This window comes from Nansenia antarctica (assembly GCF_963989245.1).
Source record: "Nansenia antarctica genome assembly, chromosome: 6".
NCBI lineage: Eukaryota > Metazoa > Chordata > Actinopteri > Argentiniformes > Microstomatidae > Nansenia > Nansenia antarctica.
This window is the reverse complement of record NC_137676.1, coordinates 24,582,195-24,606,169: the sequence shown is the minus strand read 5'-3', so window position 1 is coordinate 24,606,169 and position 23,975 is coordinate 24,582,195. Positions and strand designations below refer to the sequence as shown.

The 23,975-nt window shown below is 49.0% G+C and overlaps 1 protein-coding gene across 2 annotated transcripts in view; it reads right to left on the bottom strand.

Moving 5' to 3' along the window:
* The window catches only part of nkain2 (sodium/potassium transporting ATPase interacting 2), a gene marked incomplete at both ends in the record, with an annotated part of 482,660 nt that overhangs the window by 245,746 nt on the left and 212,939 nt on the right, over positions 1-23,975 (bottom strand). The window lies entirely within an intron of this gene.

Below are 23,975 nucleotides of genomic sequence, written 5' to 3'. Positions count from 1 at the left end.
GAATGTTCTTCTCTGGCCCCATTCCATCCCTAAGACGGAGTGTGTAAACTTGGCCATGGTCATCCAGTGTCTTCACCACCTCATAAACTGTTGAGTCCCAGACATCATGGATCTTATGTCGTCCTAAGGGGTGACTTCTTCTGTAAACAAGGGTTCCGGGTGCCAGTATATCCGTTACTGTGGGATGGTGTTGATTGTTCCGCCGGTCTGCTGCTGCTTTCAGCTGCTCCCTTGCATGAAGGTACACAGAGTTCAGATGGTCCTGATGTTCGTTGACTCAGTCCTGCATTGGTCGGGAGCTAGGGTCCTCATCAGCAGTGCCTAGAAGAAGATCCACTGGTAGCTGGGCCTTTTGCCCAAACATCAACTCATATGTGTCACAATATGATGTAAACAGACACCTCTCGGAAAAGAGAAATACGTCAAATTCGTTTTCAAAGTATTTCTGACATAAAACTCAGATTTTCGTTTTTTTAGCTAACATTCAACTCGAAGATGTGAAGTACCCACTCGTTATTTTTTACGTTCATTAAATAAGTGTAATCTAGCAACAAAATAGGCTTGTTTGTCATGCTTGTAGCTCAAATAACACGAGCATCACACTTGGGTGTGATTGGCTGATGAGCTCTCGGGGGAGGGACAAAGGAAGCCGTGTTTGTTTTGAGAATGTGTTCTGCTTAGAATGAACACTGTTTAGAATGAACACTGTTTAGCTCATCAATTGTTCAGTAATGACTGAAGGCACAAAGAAAGTCCCCAAGAAATGAAACTTTACTAGGACAACATACGGATTTCACGGGATCAACATACCACATGTAAGTAGCCTACAGTCCTTTGTTTGTTTGTGTTGGGCTAGCCGCGGTAGCTAGCGAACATTAGCTAGTACGTTCTGTGTCGTCGTATTGCCTTTTAAAGACTTTCTAAAACAATCGCATAGTTAGTAGCACATTATGCTGTTCTTATAAGTTGTGTTGTTGCTACTGTGTACAGTTAGTTAACTGTTTGTCTTTTGTTACTTGTGTTGGGCTAGCCGTGTTAGCTAGCTAGCATTAGCTAGTAAGTTGTGTGGTATTGCGTAATACTTTCTAAAACAATCGCATAGCACATGTTCTTATAAGTTGTGTTGTTGATACCGTGTACAGCTAGCTAACTGTGTTTATTTTTGTCTGTTTCAGCTTTGATGTCAAGCCCCCCGGATCTGGCCAGACAGAAGTATCTTTTTGATCAGATAATTCTGTTCAGATGAGGCAAAAGACACCACATGCCCACCAGACTCCACAGCACCTTTACTTTAATTCATTACTTACTTTACTTATTTACTTGTGATTATTGTGATGATGGTATTGTTGTGATTATGTACCATGCTGCAAAGCTAATGTTGAAGAACCACAGCCAAAGAGTTGTATTATTGTGTACTGTAAAATAAATTCTGATTCTGATTCAAGACTTTTTTGTTTCATTAAAAGAATAATAGTTACAACAACCATAAAGCCTCCATAATGATAAGCTGGCTAATTAGCTTAGGTAATACCTTGCTAGGTAATAATGTTAGCTGTAGCTATCTGACCCAGTGAGTAACACTGACATATTGACAGCTGAGTGGTTGGGGGTGGGGTTAACCAGCCATTGTTACCGCCCATTACCTGGCTGTGTGAAGGTGAGAAAAAAACAACATCTTTGAAAGGCATTTTCTCTTAGTGATTTCAGTTGTAGCAACTTTCAAATACTCATGTCGTCTTCAATTTGTTTCCAATTTCAATGTATGATGCATCATTTGAAAGCTTACAATCTGTAGTTTAAGCACATGTAAAAAACAGAAAAATGATTTCGCCTACAGGTAGCCCTTTTCATTGGCAGTTGTCACATATGGTGAATGGCCGGTTGACTGGTGTTCTGTGGTGTTGTAGGCAAATAACACCTGGGGTAGATGCTGTGGCCATTTCTTCTTCCTCTCTGGTGGGAGGGTACGCAGCAGGTCATGTAGGGTTCTGTTGAATCTTTCACATTGCCCGTTGCCCTCCGGGTAATATGGTGTTGTTCGACTCTTCTCGATACCATACAACTGGCACAGCCGCTTCAACAGATCTCCCTCAAAATTCCTTCCCTGGTCATAGTCAGTTTCACTATGTTTCAATGTAAACTTTCGTGGGAATTTTTTGGGGATTTGCTATTCTATACATTTTTGGAAAGGGCATTGTATGAGGAATCAGAAAATATATGTTTCCATTTGCACAGATGTCTGAAAGGCGGCCATCTTGGCATTTACAAAATGGCCGCCATAATACACACGTTTTGTAATATCTTGGCTTCTAAAAAAGCTAGAACATTGATTTTAACTGCTAAACCTACATTTTCAGGGTCAAGGAATCCAATGGTTGTAGTTGCAAAGCTATAAAGTTATATCATCCCATAAAAATGTGTAACTTATACTTTAAGAAATTGTATTTTTTCTATTACTTCCATACGTGAGTCCACAGACCACAGTATGATCATGACAACCTCCTGCATTAGATAGTCTCGATGTTATGATTTAAGCTTTTGATGGCTTTTTGGGGGGATTTGCTAATCTATACATTTTTTGATGTTATGGCAACAGCCAGCAATCAGTAAGGCAATACAGAGGCAGGTAAATCTTTAGCCTAATGGCATATTTAATGATAAAAATAGGGAATGAAACAAAATAAATGAATGGGAGGAATGTGGGGAGTGTATGGTGTGCTGGTTGTTCTGTTTGTGGGATGTGTATTTACTCTATGTGTAATGACAGGCGGGTTGTGTCTCTTGACTATGTATAAGCGTTTATGCTATGTGTGATGTGATAAGTGAATGGCGAGTCCAATGCGTGCCAATGTGAGCTGGGCTGTTAGATTAGTTCATCATCATCACTTTCGTGCGTCACGGCTTGGGAATCGTCATCGTTCTGGCACTGGCTGCTGCACTGACACATGTTGGTACAGGCTAAGTTCTTAGCTCTGCATTAACATCTGCCAGAAGAACAGTCAGTTTTGCATTTGCATTGTACCATCTCAATGATGGACTTTGGGGCTGGGAGGACGTCCGTGGTTGTTGGTTTAAGCATGCCATCCTCATGTTTGGAGTACCCATTTTGCAGGGGATCCAATTGTGGATCCTGCAGAGCAATGGCTGCCTGTGCCCATACTCTTGTTTGCACATGGACCCTCAATATGTGCTGCTTCAGAGCTCCAAGTGTTGGAGGGAGCTTGTCACTCTCTGCCCTATGGTTGCAGGAGAGGTGCCATTGCAGTTGAGGGATTGTGCTTATGCTGATGCCCTTGGGTGAGTAAGCTGCACACACAAAGGAAGCCAGTGTTGACAGCATTCCCTCTGTCACTTCTGCTTCACCCAAAAGCATCTGCAGAGCATCGATGACATTTTCATCTGCTTTGAGGTAGATCTGCAGCCTCACCCCCAGCGACCTGAGGAGGGTCGTCCTCATGCTAATATCATCTAGGCTTGACTACTGCAACTCACTATATGCGGAACTTCCTGATAAGACCATCTACCGCCTGCAGCTATTCCAAAATGCCGCTGCCAGGCTGGTGTCAGGCACCAAAATGAGGGACCACATCTCCCCTGTCCTCATCTCCCTTCACTGGCTCCCAGTGAAGAAGAGAGTGAAGTTCAAAATCTGCACCTTTGTTTTTAAAGCTCTCAACAGTCTCGCCCCACCTTACATCAAGGACCTCCTGCACCAGTCTACCTCCTCAAGGCCCAGACCCAGGCTCAGGTCCGACGCCCAACTCAGCCTGAGGGTCCCACGTACCAACCTCAAGAGGAAGGGTGACCGTGCCTTTGCAGTGATAGCACCGACCCTGTGGAACGCGCTCCCTTCTGCCATCAAGTTTGCCCCCACTCTGGACTCCTTTAGAGCCAAGTTAAAAACCCACCTCTTCCAAAATGACATTCCCTAAATCTACTCCCTATTTGTTGTGAATTGTATGCCTGAGTTTTACGTTTAAGTCGTCTGTGTCTGATTGCTCTCTGTGTTCCTTGTCTTTGTCTTTATCTGTTCCTTTACCCGGGCTGCGCCCCGGGCCGATGTAAAAGTTGGATGGGGGGCGCATTATAAATGAAATTAACATAACATAACATAACACATTGCCTTGCCTATACGGGAGAACCGCCCTGTGTTGTCGGCCCCAGTGAACGCATGGAATGCTGGCAAAGCCTTTACTCTCTCTGTACCTAGAGCCTGCCACAGTGGTTTAATCTGCACAACACCAGATGCCATATAAATGGACGTGTTCGTCAGCAAGAGATGATAGTTTGCCATGACTAGCACTAGAATGTCTGTGTCTGAGGAGATGAACACCAACTGTGCATCAGATTGGTTTCTCTGTGATGCTAGCACAGCCTGGTGGATCAGCACAGCACAGCCTTTGTTGTCCTCAAAGACCAGGTCTTTGTTTCTCCTAGTGTGCCCAGAAGCAGACGTGATGATCAGCTTGGAGGATCCCCTGTTGTACTCTAGAGTTTTGGCAGCAAGATAGTCAGTCAGATCAGCCTTCGCTTTGTCATGTGAGAGGAACCTGCTCATTGGGATGTGTTTGATGTTGGTGTCATCTCTGACTTGATATTGGATAGAAGCTTTTCCTTGTCTTCGTTTGTCTCTGGTTGCACTCTTCAGAGAATCTGCCCTGTATGTGTCGAACACAAGGATGATTTCATCATAATTTCGTGTTAGTGACATCAGTCTGTCATTGAAGCAGCCACTCAGATCCTTGACTGTCACTACAGTGGCTGGTTTTTTGCTCAGCTTCTGGACAAGCACCATGCCATGCACCAGTACTATCTTCCGACTTGGCTGATCAGTAGATTTGGGGTCTGTGAATCCTGTATCCATTGCATCTTGGTGGGTAGCACTTCCAGTTTGAGGCGGCTGATGGTCTTCATAGAGTATGTCTTCTCTTGTCAGGTTGGATTAACTTGGACTTGTCATGGCATGGCAGGATTGTTCCATCAGGAGCGAACAGTGCCCTTGGTGTCAGAGTGAATTCATAGTTTCCTATGGCCTCTTTCAGGTTGATGTCTCGGTTTGACCTGGCAAGTACCATCAGCCTCGCAAACAGGTCCTTGGTCTCCTTCAGATCCACAGTATTGTCTCTGAGTTTCACTGTAAATCTTCTTGTTCCCAGACAGGAACATCTTGTTGTTCACTTTCTTCACAGGGGCCCAGAGGCTGACATCTCCATTGATCCGCTCTGACACGTAGTCTTCATACAACTTCTGGCTAGTGACATCAGCATTCAAGATCTGTGGTACATACTCATTTGGGATATAGGCATGCGTGATCACATTGTGCAGCCTGTCACCTTCAGTGGTAAAGGGGTTTCTGCTTTGATCTTGTTGATTGTACAATGTGCCCTCTTGATTGCTGTGCTCATGGTGCTGTGTGCTTCTGTCAGCTTCCATGTCAAACTGACTCTTGAATTATTTTGACAGACGTGAAAGTTCTGGTGTGACCAAGAAAAATCTCTGTCTGGCATTGGCATTGTTGGAGATGCCAATGATCCCAGAGCGAATCTTACCATAAGGTTCCCATGAGGTTCCATAGAATGCATGTGGGTCATTTTGGACTCACATAGTAACAAAGTAACGAATAACGAAGTAATAGAAAAACTACAATTTCTTAAAGTATAAGTTACACATTTTTATGGGATGATATAAAAAATAAAAGCTTTGTAACTACAACCATTGGATTCCTTGACCCTGAAAATGTAGGTTTAGAAGTTAAAATCAATGTTCTAGCTTATTTAGAAGCCAAGATATTACAAAACGTGTTTATTATGGCGGCCATTTTGTAAATGCCAAGATGGCCGCCTTTCAGACATCTGTGCAAATGGAAACATATATTTTCTGATTCCTCATACAATGCCCTTTCCAAAAATGTATAGAATAGCAAATCCCCAAAAAATTCCCACGAAATTATATAACAAACCTGACTATCACTATGAATGCGCTTTGGGACACCATAGGTGTAGAACCACCTCTCTGTAAGTACCCGTGCAACAATGCTGGCCTTTTGGTCTGGGGTAGGGTAGGCCTGGGTAAATTTGGAGAACACGTCTGTGACCACAAGCACGTTTTCTCTCCCATCACTGGCCTTGTCAAGTACTGTGAAATCTATGGCCACCACTTCCAGTGGTCTGGAGGCCATGAGGTTTCCCAGGAAGGTTCTGACCTTTGGCTGGACAGCTTTTGCGACGACACAGCGGTCACACTTTTGACAGTACTGTTCTATGTCACGTCTCGTGTGTGGCCAAAAACATCTTTCTTTGACCAGGTTCGTTGTTCGTTCAATGCCTTGATGGCCATGGTCATCATGAAGGCTCTTTAGCACTTCAGCTTGCAGGGACTGTGGTAGTAAAAGTTGTAAGATCTCCCTGCCCTCACCAGGAAGATGTATGCGGCGATACAAAACACCCTCTTTCGACTGGATCTTGGCCCATTGTTGGACCAGCTTGCGAACGTCTAGACGCTCCATGGCCTGTTCTTGTTTTGAAGGGGGGCCTCCCTCTCCTCCAATAGTGCAGGAAGGAATGGATGATGGGGTCTGCATTCTGCAGAGCTTTCAGATCAGCCTTTTCTCGTGCTGGAAGGGCATCAATGGCATGGCTAGTGACTGGGGGCTGATTGAATCTTGCAGTTTCTCTCTCCCCTCGTAAGACTGTGTCACCTGGGATAGTGATACCAGATGACACTGCAGAGATGGAGAGTGGGGTTGGCAACCGGGAGAGTGCATCGGCATTGCGGTTAGCCGTGCCTGGGCGGTACTTGATTTCAAAATCAAAGAGGGCCAATTCTGAGGCCCAGCGTTGCTCCACAGCCCCAAGTTTTGCCGTCTGTAGGTAACTGAGTGGGTTATTATCTGTGTACACAGCAAACTTGGCTCCAAGCAAGTACTCTCTGAACTTTTCTGTTATTGACCATTTCAGTGCTAGTAATTCAAGCTTCCTTGAGCTGTAGTTAGACATGTTCTTCTCTGTGGGCCGAAGACCTCTGCTGGCAAAAGCAATGGGTTTGCGCTGTCCCTCCTGGTCTTGTGATAAGACTGCCCCCAGTCTTGCATTGCTTGCATCTATCTCTAAGACGAATGGCTTCAAAAAATTTGCATATCCCAGAACTGGGGAGCTGACCAGTAGACTTCTAAGGGTTTGAAACCCTTGTTCGCACTGTTCACTCCAACGGTCACCCAGCACTCCCTTCCCAAAGATCTTGGGCTTCTTCCGGCTGCCCTCAACTTCTGCGACTAGGTGATGCAATGGGGCTGCATGTTTTGCAAAGCCTTTGACAAAGCGGCGATAGTATGAAGCAAACCCAAGAAAGGACCGAAGCTCCTTGGTGGTGGTAGGTCGTTTCCATTCAGCCACTGCGCTGATCTTGTCTGGGTCAGTGGCTACCCCTGCTGCAGAGATGACATGGCCCAGGTACTTCACCTCTTGCTGAAAGAAATTACATTTCTTGAACTTCAACTTTAAGTCTGCTGTTGGAGGCGTGTAAAGACTAATTCAAGGCGCTGCAGGTGTTCTTCGAAGGAGGATGAAAAGATGACTATGTCGTCCAGGTACAGAAGCAGGGACTGGAAGCTTTGATCTCCAAAGATGCGCTCCATCAGCCTCTGGAAGGTGCCAGGCGCATTACAAAGGCCAAACGGCATGCGATTGAACTCAAATAGTCCAAAAGGAGTACAGAAAGCCGTCTTTGCCTTGTCCTTTTCAGCCATAGGTACTTGATTGTACCCACTGGCAAGGTCAAGGGTTGTGAACAATTGTGCGCCACTAAGAGCATCCAGTGACTCTTCAATCCGTGGAAGGGGATATGCATCTTTCCTCGTCTTAGCATTCAGCAGGCGGTAATCAATGCACAGTCGCATCTCCCCATCCTTCTTCTGTACCACAACGATCGGAGAAGAATAAGGGCTACAACTCTGCCTAACAATACCCCTATCCGACAGTTCCTGAATATGTGCCTTGACTTGTTCATACTGGGAGGGGGGAAGGCGCCGGTATCGTTGCCTGACAGGGATATCATCCAGTAAAGGAATCTCATGTTGCACTAATGTGGCACAGCCCAAGTCTCCCTCGTCTTGACTAAACACTGTCCTGTACTTTTCAAGGAGATCTTTACTTTGCTGCTCCTGGCCTGGAAGGAGGTCAGGCCAAGAAAGAGAGGAAAGGTCTATTGAGGCCGCCTTGCTTGCTTTTATAGCTTGCACCAGGGCTACTTTACTCCTACCCTCTACTTCTTCAACGACGACTGCACAGGCATTCGGTCTTAGCTCTACTACATGTAGCTCCCCCAATGCCGTGTGAGGTGTGAGCCATGCGTCCTGGCAACCAACATTAACAACTGGTATTTCAACTATTCCCTCTTTAACGGCGAGTAGGGCCTTTGAGACCAGCAACCCTGCTGCAAGGTGATTGCCATCGGTTAGGGGTTCCAGTAGTACTGCGGGCAAGGACATCTTGGATGAATTGGGGCAAAGAGTGCGAATTAGTTTCAGAGAACCAGCAGGGACCCTGACTGTTGGGCCTAAAACTTTGGCTTTGCCCAAGTAACCTTGATCAAGGAGGTTATCGATGGTTTGACATTTCGATAAGGCCTGCTTCCAACTCTTACTTATAGTCTTCGTCGGGGGCTGAAAGGGCGTAGGACCAAGTTGGCCAAAGAGTTCATTGTAGCAGCTGCGGATGATGTTCATCCCTACTAAACCAGGTACAGCACTTTTTGTTTGTTTGGTGGATGGATCGAGAGCATTTTTTACAACTAAGACGCCCATCTTTGGGAGGCTCTTGCCCAAAACCTTCACATCAAGCTCTAGGTATCCAGCATAGGGAATTGCCAATCCATTAGCGGCTTTTAGCTGTAACCAGCTGCACTGCTGAAGCTGTTCTGCACCCTGAGACTGAAAATGTTCAATAAAGAAATCTTCTGTGATTGTGGTCACCATTGACCCGGTGTCTAATAAACAGGGGACGGTGATGCCCCCCATACACACCTCCACTACAGGACAATTCCCTATAAGCTGGGATGGGTATTCTGGTTTGCTGTCACTTGAGCTCGAGAGATCCCCGCCTGGTGTCTGGCTCCCTACACCAGAGGGTGCTAGTTTCCCGCTGGCTCACAGAAATTTGCTGCAGCTCCTATTGTCTGGCTATGAGCAAGGGCCCTGAATCCTGACCCCTAGATTGGTTCTGCGTTGTTCCTGTGTCCCCCCGACAAAACCTAGCAATATGACCAGCCTTATTGCACCGTAAACAGATTGGTGTACCATCGGGGAGGCAACGATAGGGTCTTGAGGAGTTTGTTTGCTCCCTAGGCTGGGTAGCAGGCTGGTGTGATGTGCCCAAATGCTTCAAAATGGCATCCAGTTGTGCCTGTTGTTTACGGAAACACTCTTTCAACTCTGACATTTCATCTGTGGTTTTAACACTGACTGCATTTACATCCACATCACACCCGCCTACTGCTTGAATGTAGGTATCACAGGAATAAGCTCTGGCCCTAGCCTTCCCCCCATGCTTTCCCTCCTCCCCCCATTTGATGGCAATACTACGAAGGGACACAAAGGACATGTTGGGGTCAGAGCACACCCGCTGCTTTAGTTCTCTATGTAATGTATCATCAAGAGCATGTTCAATGAACTGATCACGAAGTACCCTGTCTGAATTTGGAACACCACCCGGTGTTTTACGTATGACTACATCCATTAATAACTTTAGCGCATAGGAGTAATCTCGCAAGGATTCTCCCTCTTTCTGGCTACGCTGATAAAGTCGTAACTGGGCAGCGACATAGGACTGTGTACAGCTAAAGTTTTCAATCAAGGTAGCAAAGATCTTCTCAGGGGTATTTCTAGTTTCAAAGGAATGAAAGTCAAGTTCTGATTGAGCTCCTCCCTCCACATGGTCCATCAAAAACAACAGCTGTTCGGCTAGCGGCATACGTCTAACCTCCAGGCATCTACGAGCCTCTTCTACCCATTGTTCTACTGTCAATAAGTCAACAGATAGTTTACCAGTGAACTTTGGGCATTTACGTTCCCTCGGGACATGAACGTAGCGTGTGATAACTGACTCGCTCTCTGCTGTGGTGACTGCAGTGCCAGCCCGATGGGCGTCAGCGGATGGGCCCGCTATGGGTACAGCAGCTAAAGTGTTAACCTGTCCTTGCAATTGTTCATTGTCAGCTGACGTATCTGCTCCATCAGAGCTTGTAGTTCCTCCATGCCTTCAGGAGAGCCTTGGCTGTGGGTTGTGTAGACCAGGTAGGTGCTGGTGTCCCGTCCGTCGCAGCTCCCTTGCTTCAGATGCCCACCACAGTTTTTTTCCTACCCTACCCCTGTGCCTCCTTTAACTCAACAAACCAAACCAAAAAAACCTGAAACATACACCAGCCTCAAATCCTGCCGACAACGCCAGATGTGGCATACAGACATTTTAGATACCTAGTCGTAACACAGTAATAACTGTTTGACAACGCCACCCTCACACTGTAGGGGTGAGGGACCCTCAAGTTCGTTAAGGCTAAGTTCCCCACTAGGACGGGTCCGGAATTAACTGAACCAGAGGCTGGTGTACCCAAAATACAATTAGTTTATTACAAGATTATAACAATAAACCAAGGCACAATAATCACTCTCAAATGGTGAAGGCCTATAAAAACAGGGCTACTAAAAAGGGGAAGGGGGGGGGGGACCTGTGGGTGGACTCTATCCTTAAAGGCAGACAAACGTGAACCGTTGCTTAAAAGGTGCATGCAAACACAGCAAATAGTGTAGGCTAGGAATTCTTAGTGGGCAATACACGGCACAGAGTGAGTTCAAAAGACAACCATAAAATGAGGGCTCTAAGTATCACGGCACACAAGCAACCTTTAGTATAAAAGCACAGCAAACTGGGAAAAGTAGATAAGGGAACACGTCCGCTCTACACTCCAACAGGTCAGGGATAGTTCAATATCAAACTGCTCTAAAACCACTGCAAGACTAAAAACATAATGGCACAAGGGTAGGAAAAAAACAATGGATAGGACAAGGTAGCGTGGACCTCCTATAGAAAGCATAATATTACATTAGTCACATTAGTTAAACCCACAGAATATTACAATAACAATGGACTATAAATATACCTTTGAATTTAAACATACCTTGATACTCTGAAGCTCTATGCCTGAAGCATCAATAAAAGTTTGGCTGAGTGACCATGTGGCTTCCAAACAAATGGGTGCAGAGAATCGTTCCTCACCAACCACGACTAGGTCTGTGGGAAATACATTAGCACTTTAGACAGGATTCCTCCTCTAGTCATCAAACATTGTGTGAAAGGTTTGGATTAAAACATACCGCAATAATCTGAAAACAATGCTTGAAGCAGTGACCATGTGGCTTCCAAACAGTGACCATGTGGCTTCCAGGTGCAGAGAATGAGTCTGAGGTACCCACCCCCTATATCTCCTTCCAGTCACCACTGGTGCTGGGTCCTAATGTATATACCTATACCTGTCACATTTGTATATGGGTTTATTTGCTTACTTGGTTTATGGGGACACACCTGTTGTGGATCCCGCTTCGGCTCCACTCGATTCCACCTCGGCGCCGCTCGGTCCCGCTTCGGCTCCACTCGCTTCCACCTCGGTGCCGCTCGGTGAGACCAATCAGGCGCAATCGGAGACAGCTGCGCCGGCTCCAGCAGGTGTCTACAATCTCCGGAGGAGAGACCTGGATAAAAGGCCCCGCAACCTGCCGTCTGACGCTTGATCAATCCGATCCTATGTGGTTAGTCGTCTCGCTCTCTCGTTTGTCTCCTGTGAACTCTAGCTCCGTTATTTCCTGTTTATTTTCCCAGTCGTTTTATTTATTTTGTTTGTTTGTTTTGTCTCCTCCCCCAGTCTACTCCTCCCTGCCTGCCTACCTGCCCTGCCTACCCTCCTGCCTGCCTATCGACTACTCCTCCTGCCTAAGCCACTGCCTGCCTAACGACTACTCCTCCTGCCGAAGCCCCTGCCTGCCTAACGACTACTCCTCCTGCCTAAACCCCTGCCTGCCTGCCGACTACCCCCTCCTGCCTAAAGCCCCTGCCTGCCTGCCGACTACCCCCTCCTGCCTAAGTACCCCTGCTTACCTGCCGACTATTCCCCCCTGCCTGACCCCCGCTTGTCCTACGACCATTCTTTGCCTAGCCCCTTTTAATAAATACTATTATTATTACCCTAGTCTCTGTGTCTGTCTGTTCTGGGGTACTACCACATTTGACCACTTGATCCATTCCGTGACAGATTGATCAAGCCAAAATGAGTCAAGGCGGTACCCCAGGACAGGCGGACGGCCACACCCCCGGGTTAGAGCCCAAGCCTATTCCCCTCCCCTTAGTTAAGTTAGTTTTACACCACTCATCCCAGCTCGCTTCCCTTCAGGGCGAGTTAGCCAAAGCCTTCCCCTCGGTCCAAGGAAACATCGCCGAGCTCCAGGGCTCATCCACCGCCACCTCCGCTGTGCTCGCGTCCCTCGCCGCCCAGATGAACACCCTGGTAGCAGCAGTGAACTCAATCCAACTGAGGCTGGACGCGCTCCCCGGAGGGGCTACGGCCCCCGTTCCCCCTGGTGCTCAACCCGGAGTCCCAGCTCCCCCTGATCTAGCTCCCTCCCGACCCGAGCCCAACCTCGTTACCCCTAGGGCATTTGGAGGGGAGTTTAACCTATGTAGGGGGTTCCTTGCCCAGTGCGAGCTCCTTTTTAGATTCCAACCCTCCAGATATGGTTCGGGGGAGGCCAAGATTGCTTTTATTATGTCCCTCCTTCTTGACAAGGCACTCAGTTGGGCCATAGCAGTCGTTGGCCGAGAACCCCAGCTAGCTCTTAACTATGAGGTTTTCCGTCAGGAATTCCTTTTTGTTTTTGACCACCCCACGGACGGCGAGGACGCAGCCAGTAGGCTGCTAGGACTCCTGCAGGGTCCCAGGTCCGTTGCTGAGTACACCCTCGAGTTCCGGGTCCTCGCCGCGAACAGCGGGTGGGGAGACGTGGCGCTCCGTTGCGCCTACCGGCGTGGGCTGAGCGAGGCTATTAAGGACCTTATTGTCCGGGACCGTCCGCACTCGCTCCACGAGCTAGTCACCCTGGCCCTGCTTATGGATGAGCGACTGCGGGAGCGCCACCAAGAGCGCAACCCACGCTCCACGGTTCCCCTGCATCCTGGTTCCAGCCGTACGCCCACTATCCCCAGCTCTGCGGTAACCCGCTCTGCACTGCCCCCTCGTGTCCCCATGCTGCCCCCGGCCCCTTTCTCCCCCGGGTCGGAGGAGGAGCCTATGCAGATCGGCCGGTCTCATTTGTCTCAGGAGGAGAGAGAGCAGAGGATGCGGGATCACCTATGCCTATACTGTGGGAAGCCCGGTCATGTACTCCGGACGTGCCCGGCTCGCCCAAAAGACCCGGCTCACTAATTGGGGGATTATTAGTGAGCCGTGCCTCGTTCCCCCAGCCCAACGGAGACCTCAACCGCCTGTTCCCAGCCACCCTTTCCTGGGGTAAGGAGTCCCTGTCCGTCAGCGCTCTTATTGATTCTGGGGCTGACGAATGCCTCATGGACATTACTCTGGCTCGTCAGGCTGGTATTCCACTCGTTCCCCTTGACAGAGCCTTGTCCCCCCAGGCCATTGACGGGCGTTCCCTGGGTCAAATTACTCACAGCACTGAATCCCTCACCCTCACTCTGTCTGGTAATCACGTGGAGACAGCACGCTTCCTAGTTTTGCACGCCCCCACTGCACCCCTAGTGTTAGGTAGGACGTGGTTGAAGAGACACGATCCGCACATCTCCTGGACCACTGGGCGGATTTTGGGCTGGAGCATTGCTTGTCATGCCAACTGTCTGCGCTCCGCCCATTCTCCGTCCAGCGGTCCTAGGCCCGTAGTCTCTCCCCCGGATCTCACTGGTGTCCCCTCCGTTTATCACGACGTCGCCCTAGTGTTTAACAAGGACCGAGCCCTCTCACTTCCCCCTCACCGGCCTTATGATTGTCCCATCGACCTCCTTCCCGGGGCAGCCCTTCCCACGGGTCGTCTCTACAACCTCTCGGTCCCGGAGAAGGAGGTGATGCGTAATTATATTGCCGAGTCCCTAGCCTCAGGCGTAATTAGACCATCGTCCTCCCCCCTAGCGGCGGGCTTCTTCTTTGTGACGAAGAAGGATGGTAGTCTGAGGCCCTGTATTGATTTTCGCAAATTGAATGACATCACCGTTAAAAATAAATACCCACTCCCCCTTATGAGTTCCACGTTCGAGCCACTCACTCACACCCGGGTGTTCACCAAGCTTGACCTTCGGAACGCCTATCACTTGGTTAGGGTCAAGAAGGGGGACGAGTGGAAGACCGGCTTCAACACCCACCTGGGTCACTTTGAGTACCTTGTGATGCCCTTCGGCCTATCCAACACACCCGGGGTTTTCCAGGAGCTGGTGAACGATGTGCTTAGGGACATGATCAACGTCTTCGTTGTGGTTTATCTGGACGACATCCTGGTCTTTTCCCGGACCATGGAGGAACACCACCAGCATGTTCGACTAGTCCTACAGCGCCTCCTGGAGAACCGCCTCTATGTCAAGGCAGAGAAGTGCGCCTTCCACTCCACCTCCGTTACCTACCTTGGGTTCGTTGTGGAAGAGGGACGGATGGGTGCGGACCCGGCCAAGATCAAGGCAGTTGTAGAGTGGCCGCGGCCCACCGACCGAACCCAACTCCGATGCTTCCTCGGGTTCGCCGGGTTTACCCGGCGGTTCATCAAGGGGTTTAGCCAGGTGGCGGCCCCCCTCACCGCTTGCACCTCCACTGCACACCCGTTCTCCTGGAACCCGGAGGCAGAGGCTGCCTTCACTGCCCTTAAGGGGCTCTTCACCACTCCGCCGGTGTTGGCCCACCCCGATCCAGCAAGGCAATTCATCGTGGAGGTGGATGCGTCCGACACGGGTGTCGGGGTCGTCCTCTCCCAGCGGTCGGAGGAGGACCAGAAGATCCACCCCTGCGCCTACTTCTCCCGGCGTTACGACCCAGCCGAGAGAAACTACGACGTGGGAAACAAGGAGCTTCTGGCGATCCACGCCGCCCTTGGAGAGTGGAGACACTGGCTGGAGGGAGCGAAGCTGCCGTTCCTCGTGTGGTCAGATCATAAGAATCTGACCTATATGAAGACGGCGAAGAGGCTGAACTCCAGGCAAGCACGCTGGGCCCTTTTCTTCAGCCGGTTCGACTACACCCTCACCTACCGCCCGGGGTCCAAGAACGTCAGGGCTGACGCCCTCTCCCGGCTGTTCCCGGGGGAGCCCCCTGAGGTTCCGGAGACCCGGGACACCATCCTTTCCCCAGCCCGGGTGGTGGGTGTCGTCACCTGGGCCATCGAATCGGTGGTAAGGCATCCCCAGCGTGCCCAACCCGACCCTGGCAACGGACCTCGGCACCGGCTGTTCGTGCCCCCCGCTGTCCGTGCACAAGTGCTAGAGTGGGGTCACTCTAGCCATTTCGCTTGTCACCCCGGCGTCCACCGGACAGCGGAGTTCATCAGCCGGCGGTTCTGGTGGCCCACTCTCCTGGGGGACGTCAGGGAGTTCGTGGGTGCTTGCACCGTCTGCTCCCGAAGCAAGGCCTCCCATCGCCCGCCTGCGGGTCTCCTGTGCCCCCTTCCCATCCCCGGTCGGCCGTGGTCTCACATAGCCCTGGACTTCGTTACGGGCCTCCCCATGTCCAGGGGTAAGGATACCATCCTGACCATTGTCGACCGGTTCTCCAAGGCGGTCCACTTCATTGCTCTCCCCAAGCTCCCCTCCGCGGCCGAAACGGCCGAGCTCCTCACCCTCCATGTGGTTCGTCTCCATGGGATCCCCCACAACATTGTGTCCGACCGGGGGCCCCAATTCATTTCCAAGGTGTGGCAGGCCTTCTGCAAGGGGATTGGGGCCACGGTTAGCCTCACCTCCGGGTACCACCCCCAATCCAACGGGCAGGCTGAGCGAGCCAACCAGGCCATGGAGACGGCTCTGCGGTGCATCACCACGAGCAACCCCGCCTCCCGGGCCAAGTACCTGCCTTGGGTGGAGTACTCACTTAACACGATGGAGAGTTCCGCCACAGGTATGTCCCCGTTTGAATGTTCCCTGGGTTATCAACCGCCTCTATTTCCCCAACAGCAGCTGGAGGTGGCGGTCCCTTCCACCAGGGTCCACCTCCGCCGGTGTCGGCGCATCTGGAGAACAGCCCGGGCCGCTCTGCTGCGAGCCACTGAGCGGTCCCGTCGATGCGCCAACCGGCGGAGGGTGCCGGCCCCGGCCTATCGACCTGGCCAGAAGGTCTGGCTATTGGCCCGGGACCTGCCCCTCCAGACCTCCCAGACCTCCTCACGTAAGCTTAACCCACGCTACGTCGGTCCCTATACCGTCGACCGCGTCATAAATAATTCTGCGGTGCGGTTGAACCTCCCGGCCGCTCTCAAGGTCCACCCGGTGTTCCATGTGTCCCTCCTCAAACCCTTCTCCACCAGCCCCCTGTCACCCCCTGCTCCAGCCCCCCCACCCCCCCAGGTCCTGGAGGATGGCGACCCTGTGTGGTCGGTGGACCGTCTACTGGCCGTCCGCCGTAGGGGACGGGGGTTCCAGTATCTGGTTGACTGGGTGGGCTACGGCCCCGAAGACCGGAGTTGGGTGCCCCCGTCCTATCTCGCTGATCCGGCTCTGCTGAACGAATTCTACCGGGCCCACCCGGAAGCTCCAGGGCGGTCGTCCGGTGCCTCCCGTCAGGAGGGGGGTACTGTTGTGGATCCCGCTTCGGCTCCACTCGCTTCCACCTCGGCGCCGCTCGGTCCCGCTTCGGCTCCACTCGCTTCCACCTCGGCGCCGCTCGGTGAGACCAATCAGGCGCAATCGGAGACAGCTGCGCCGGCTCCAGCAGGTGTCTACAATCTCCGGAGGAGAGACCTGGATAAAAGGCCCCGCAACCTGCCGTCTGACGCTTGATCAATCCGATCCTATGTGGTTAGTCGTCTCGCTCCCTCGTTTGTCTCCTGTGAACTCTAGCTCCGTTATTTCCTGTTTATTTTCCCAGTCGTTTTATTTATTTTGTTTGTTTGTTTTGTCTCCTCCCCCAGTCTACTCCTGCCTGCCTGCCTACCTGCCCTGCCTACCCTCCTGCCTGCCTATCGACTACTCCTCCTGCCTAAGCCCCTGCCTGCCTAACGACTACTCCTCCTGCCGAAGCCCCTGCCTGCCTAACAACTACTCCTCCTGCCTAAACCCCTGCCTGCCTGCCGACTACCCCCTCCTGCCTAAGTACCCCTGCTTACCTGCCGACTATTCCCCCCTGCCTGACCCCCGCTTGTCCTACGACCATTCTTTGCCTAGCCCCTTTTAATAAATACTATTATTATTACCCTAGTCTCTGTGTCTGTCTGTTCTGGGGTACTACCACATTTGACCACTTGATCCATTCCGTAACAACACCATTACAATTACATACACTTATCTGATTTGTTTGTAAACAAGAAGAGAGTTAGTCAGTTCACCATCAACAGCTAAGACTCAGAATCCTGTTATATCTTAATTTATTGAAATAGTACCTCAGGAGAGGGTTACATTTTTGGAGGCTCCGCTGAGATACCTTGTTGTTTACCAGACAGGTCAGATGTTGTATTTTCATCAATCAGTAACAGTGTACCAAGACAATGGATTTGACTCAGGCTATAGACTGGGGCCAGCAGGAGAATGTCAGTCTCTCTACTGGCCTACTATTGGGAAATGTGCCCATAGAGACTAGTAAGAAGACCATTGCTGAGGTCTTAAACACAGTGAAAGTCTTGGGTCGTACCAAGATTCGAGGATGTCGTGGGGATTCCACTGGTACACAGTTGTTCATATTAGTGGAGACTACTATTGATTTAACCCAGTATACTGTACCTGAACTAGTAGGTATTGAAGGAGAAGCTGGGCCATGGACTGTCCATTTATTGAAAGACCTCGAGACACATGCTCCAGAAAAGGACGCTTTCCATGCAAAGCTGTTGTTACTGTTGGAGCAGGAGGGCAAGTCAATGGATGATTTTAAGGCTATGTTTTCAGAGGATAAAGCTCCCAAAGCTGATGTGAACATTGATTTAGTAACTGCTATTGGCAAACTAGTGGACAAGTGCAACCAAGCGTCTACTGATGGGCCTAGCTACAGAAAACTGAGAGTGTTTTCAGGACTGAGACCTATACCTCCAGGTGAGGAGAAATATGATGCCTGGATGGAACAGGCTACCCAGATGATCAGTGAATGGCAATGTACTGATGCCGCCAAGAGACAGCGTATAGTGGATAGTTTAAAAGGGTCTGCTGCTGATATTGTCAGATTTTTGAAAGTTAGTACTCCTTCTGCCACGGCCACTGATTATCTATCTGCTCTTGACATTGCTTATGGCACCACAGAGAGTGGAGCAGACATCTTCGCTAAGTTCAGACACACCTACCAGAATGATGGAGAGAAACTCTGCGTTTTTATATCGCTTGGACAAACTTCTCCATTGTGCCCTTCTAAAGGGAGGAATTGCAGCGGCACACATGAATCGAGCTCGGATGGAACAGCTTATTAAGGGTGCACTCACTCGAGACATGGCTGCGCTCCGGGTCAGGATGAGCCACACCTTGACCAATCCCCCTTCCTTTTCTCAGCTGATGCGTGACGTAAGAGAAGAAGAGGATTGGATTAGTGCCAGAGAAGGGGTAAAGGCTACTGCTAACGCCGCCATAGCTATTGCACCACAGTCCTTGGTTACATCTGAGCTGAACAGCCTAAGAAATGAGGTAAAGGATTTGACTTCTCAGGTGGCCAGACTGTTGAGAATCACCCCAAGCACCCCGACATCTACAAGAACTAGCAATAACTGGGTTCAGCCAGCACCAGAACCTGTTGTTCGGGACACGTCACCCAGAGAGAAAATTTGGAAACCCACTTGGTCTGCCAGACTGCTGCCATTAGGAATCTTCTGCTACAAGTGTGGACAAGATGGACATACTAGGAGAGAGTGCAAGGAACCTGAGGATCTGAGGAAAGTGAATCAGAAGCTGATCAAAGCAACCAGGCAGCCGGGAAACCATATGAAATAGGTTCTACCCAGTGTTCACCCCCAGCAAAGCAAGGATCAAAACAGTTACCTGCAGGGTTGGTGGGGCCCACCTCGGATGTACCTGTCCAAATAGAAGGAGTTTATGCAAGAGCTTTGCTTGACAGTGGTTCCCAAGTAACTATTTTGTATCGCAGATTCTATAACACCTATCTGAAACACTTGCCTCTTCAGCCACTCAAAGACCTGGAAATATGGGGTTTAAGCTCTCACCAATACCCCTATGATGGTTATCTGTCCATTCAACTTGAGTTTACTGCCACTGTAACTGGAGTGCCGCAGACGGTTGACACTTTGGCTTTAGTGTGTCCAGACCCTGTGAAAAATGGCAACATTGCTGTTCTGGTGGGGACAAATACTCAGCTGGTGAGAATGTTGGTGGAGTCTTGTAAAGAACAGGCTGGAGAAAGCTTTCTGGGCATTTTGACCATACACCCCGTCCTACGAGAAGCTTATGAAACATTCACCAAGTCTGAAGCATCAGAAGAGACAGACAATTGTGGAACTGTGTGGTTTACACAACACAAGCCAATCATCTTGCAACCAGGACAAGTGTTTAGTGTCCCTGGACTACCAAAGTTTCCTTGTGTTCTCACAGGCCAGCTAGTGCTAATAGATCAGCATAATGACACCTTTTCCCCTGAAGAGTTGTAGGTTCACCCTGCATCCATCGTCTCCAGTAAGCGTATTGCTGTGACAGTGAAGAACTTGTCATCAAGAGGAATCTCATTGAAACGTGGGACTCCACTAGCCCATATTTTTCCAGTAGCACCTGTTCCTACGCCAAGAGCAACGTATAAGGAGCAGATTGCAACCAAATTGACCCTTTCATCTTTTGATTTTGGAGCATCTCCTATGCCAGAGGAGAAAAAAAGGCATCTCTGTGAGAAAATGATGGAAAGGAAAGAGGTTTTCTCTCTGCACGAATGGGATGTAGGTTGTTCTAAAAGTACCCGACATGAAATAAGACTAAAAGATGCAAGGCCCTTCCGAGAGAGGTCACGTTGTTTGTCACCTGCGGACTTTGAGGATGTGCGCCAGCATCTACAGGACCTACAAAATCATGGCATCATCTCTGCATCGCGAAGTCCTTATGCATCACCCATAGTAGTTGTCCGAGAAAACAGGCAAAGTACGAATGTGCGTGGACTACCGAACTCTTAACCTTCGAACAATACCGGAGCAGTACACTGTCCCGTGGATAGAAGACGCTCTTTACTGCTTGTGTGGGAGCAAATGGTTCACTGTCCTCGACCTGAGGAGCAGGTACTATCAGATACCCATGGATGAGGCTGACAAGGAGAAGACTGCTTTTATCTGTCCGTTGGGCTTCTATCAGTTTGAACGCATGCCCCAGGGAGTTACAGGTGCACCGGCCACTTTCCAGAGAGTCATGGAGCGTATGGTTGGTGATATTAACTTTCTGGAGGTGTTAGTATACCTGGATGACCTAATTGTGTTTGGACGAACACTCGACGAGCATGAAGAACGGCTGCTCAAGGTGCTCGACAGGCTTCAAGAGGAAGGTCTGAAGCTATCACTTGACAAGTGCCAGTTTGGCAGGACATCTGTCACTTACATGTGGTGTCGCAGGACGGAATAGCGACAGACCCATCCAAGATCGAGGCTGTTGTCTCCTGGCCACGACCCTGAACTGTGACAGAGCTCAGATCCTTTCTTGGATTTTGTGGCTACTATCTCCGCTTTGTCAAGGATTTCTCTAAGCTCTGCCGATCCCTCAACACACTTGTTCAAGGATATCCTCCCTGCTCCCGCTCCAAGGGGAGTCAGATTGCAAATCCACCTGATAAGACATACTTCAAGACTTCTGAACCCTTCGGCTCTCGGTGGAGTGAGAAATGCGAACAGGCTTTCCAAGAACTCAAGCTCCGGCTCACCAAAGCACCTGTATTGGTGTTTGCATATCCACAGAAGCCATATGTTCTACACGTGGATGCTAGCCTGGAAGGGCTCGGTGGTGTCTTATACCAAGAGCATGAGGAGGGCCTACGCCCAGTTGCATTCATAAGTAGAAGTCTCTCACCATCTGAGAAAAACTATCCAGCACACAAATTTGAGTTTTTAGCTCTCAAATGGGCTATTGTAGATAAATTCCATGACTATCTCTACAGAGCCACTGTACAAGTTAGAACAGACAACAATCCTCTAACGTATGTGACAACATCAGCTAAATTAGATGCCACTGGTCATCGCTGGCTCTCAGCAGTTTCCACCTACACTTTCAGCCTTAAGTATAGACCAGGCCGGCAAAACATTGACGCAGACTCTTTGTCCTGACGTCCCCATGACACCATGGCACCAGATGATGAATGGCAAGAAATTCCAGCCCCAGGAGTACGGGCTCTCTGTCAGACTGTGTCATGTAGCACACAATCAGCACACTCCTACCCATGTCTGATCGAACAAATAGGAGCTCATGTATCTGCACTTCCCAAGGCTTTCTGTCACACCACTGCTGTAGTAGCTGATCAGCTGCCCACACTCAGTCCAGCCGACCTTCAAGCTGCTCAGAAAAATAACCAGTGTATAGGAGAAGCCTGGCTAGCTGTTAATCAGAAGGCACCCTCAAGTCAAATACAGACAAACCAGCCAGATCTTACCCTTCTGAAACGAGAGTGGGAGAAGCTGTCAATCAAGCAAGGTCTGTATACAGAACAGTGAAGCAATCTGACCAGCATGTACGGCGACAACTTGTGCAGTTTCACAGCATTGTTATGAAATCATTGCATGACAACAATGGACATCTGGGATTTGACAAGACATATGCACTAGTCCAAGACAGATTCTTCTGGCCCCACATGAAGCTGGACGTAGAGACCTACTGCAAAACATGTGAGCGCTGTTTTAACCCTTGTGTGATGTTCACTTTTTGTACTGTTTGGGTCCAGTTGACCCGGGACATCATTGGGGTTTTAAAAGCACTTGTCTTGACACGGTGCTCCTAGTCCCAAGGGTGACCCTTACAAGGGGGTATACTCAGGGCGCAAGAAAGCCCCAAAATAGCCCATAATATTAAAGGGCGCCTCCTGTGGTACTGTACCCAATAATGCACAATAGGTACTGTGTACACATTCAAAAGTGCATATATTTTGTTCTGGTGGATCTAGGGGGCTGCCCTTTAGAGAGGCTGGAGCAGAGGATGCTTAATAACAACCCACAAAGTGTCAGACCCCTGGGAATAGGTGGGACCGAACGACAGCATGATGAGTAGAAGCGTTTTTACGCACATGATGCCCCTAACTTTGAAAATGCAAAATCCACTATAATAAAGACCTGGGTGTCATAAATCATACTTATCTAGGAGAAATGTTAATGAAACAATGTTTTCATTGCTGTTTATTATTTTGAATTCATATTCTCAATTGAATTTCACATTTATCTAATTATAATCAAAGCTGTAAAGAAAATACAGGTGATGAACAAGAATAGAAATGAAAGAACCAAACTAAGATTGTTTTTGCCAATAGCTATGAAATACATCTCTCAAAAATGTCTGCAAATGCTGAATCACAAAACACGAACGGAATGTACACTGTTTTCACTGTCACTGTCGAAATACAGTATTATGTCTGAAAAATCCCAAATAATTCTGAAATACCACTGGCTACAATTGTGTGTGCATGGGTATGCCTGTCTACACAACACATGAAGCACAGAATGTGACAGTGCGTGTACCTCAAATGTACTTTTTGCAGTTGCTGCATACGTTCTGTACAGTGCAAGAAAATGTAAACATTTTTACAATGTTGCACTTCAAAGGGTAAAAAGTGCGAGAACAGACGGCTTCTTGGCGCGGGAAAGCCAGAGCAGAGGTGTGTGAGTGAGTGAGTGAGTGTCAGTGTGAGTGTGTGTATGTTTATGTGTGTCTCTGTGCATCCGGGCCTAAATGACCCGAAGATCTTATGAAGGACATACATTTGTTGGGGTATTGTAGGACGTGTAAGGATTGTATTGTAGGATGTGTTTTTTTCATTTTTACATGTTTTTCATAGAAAATAAGCCAAGGCCATGGAGTTTCATATTGATAAAATGTATTCTTGTACCATTTCTCTTTAAGTAAAAATGTAAAACGGGTCCGGTTGACCCGAACACCACACAAGGATTAAGAGAAAGAGCTGCACCACTTTGCCACATCCAAAGTTCAGGCCCTATGGATCTTGTATGCATATACTTTCTATCTATCGAGCCTGATTCCCGCAATGTGTGCAATGTGTTGGTAGTCACTGACCACTTCACTCGATACGCACAAGCATTCCCAACCAAGGATCAGAAAGCTGTAACGGTTGCAAGAACTCTCTTGGAGAAATACTTCATTCACTATGGACTACCGACTCGTATACATTCAGACCACGGTCGGGATTTTGAAAGCCGACTAGTGAAGGAGATGCTGAACATGTTGGGTGTGAGTATATCACGAACTTCACCATACCACGCACAAGGTACGGACATACAAGATAACTGAACGAGGTATGGACCCCGACAGTATTGAAACTGTATTTATCTAACCTGTTGCGAACACTCTTTTATCTGGGTTACATCGCACAGTGTTTATGATTTCACGTTGGTTTCATGTTTATAATTGTCAAAAGTCATGCCAGATTCTGGCTCCCATTTCACTGATCTTTACGTGGTTATCATTTGGCACGAAAGTTAACAGATGATCCTGTTTTGATTAATGTGTTGTGCGCTGTCGTAGAGGGACATGCAAATATTATGCTTTTACTAATGTGCCATGCACTTGACATACATGTTAAAGACACGTTAATGTTTTGTCTTTGACTAACGTACT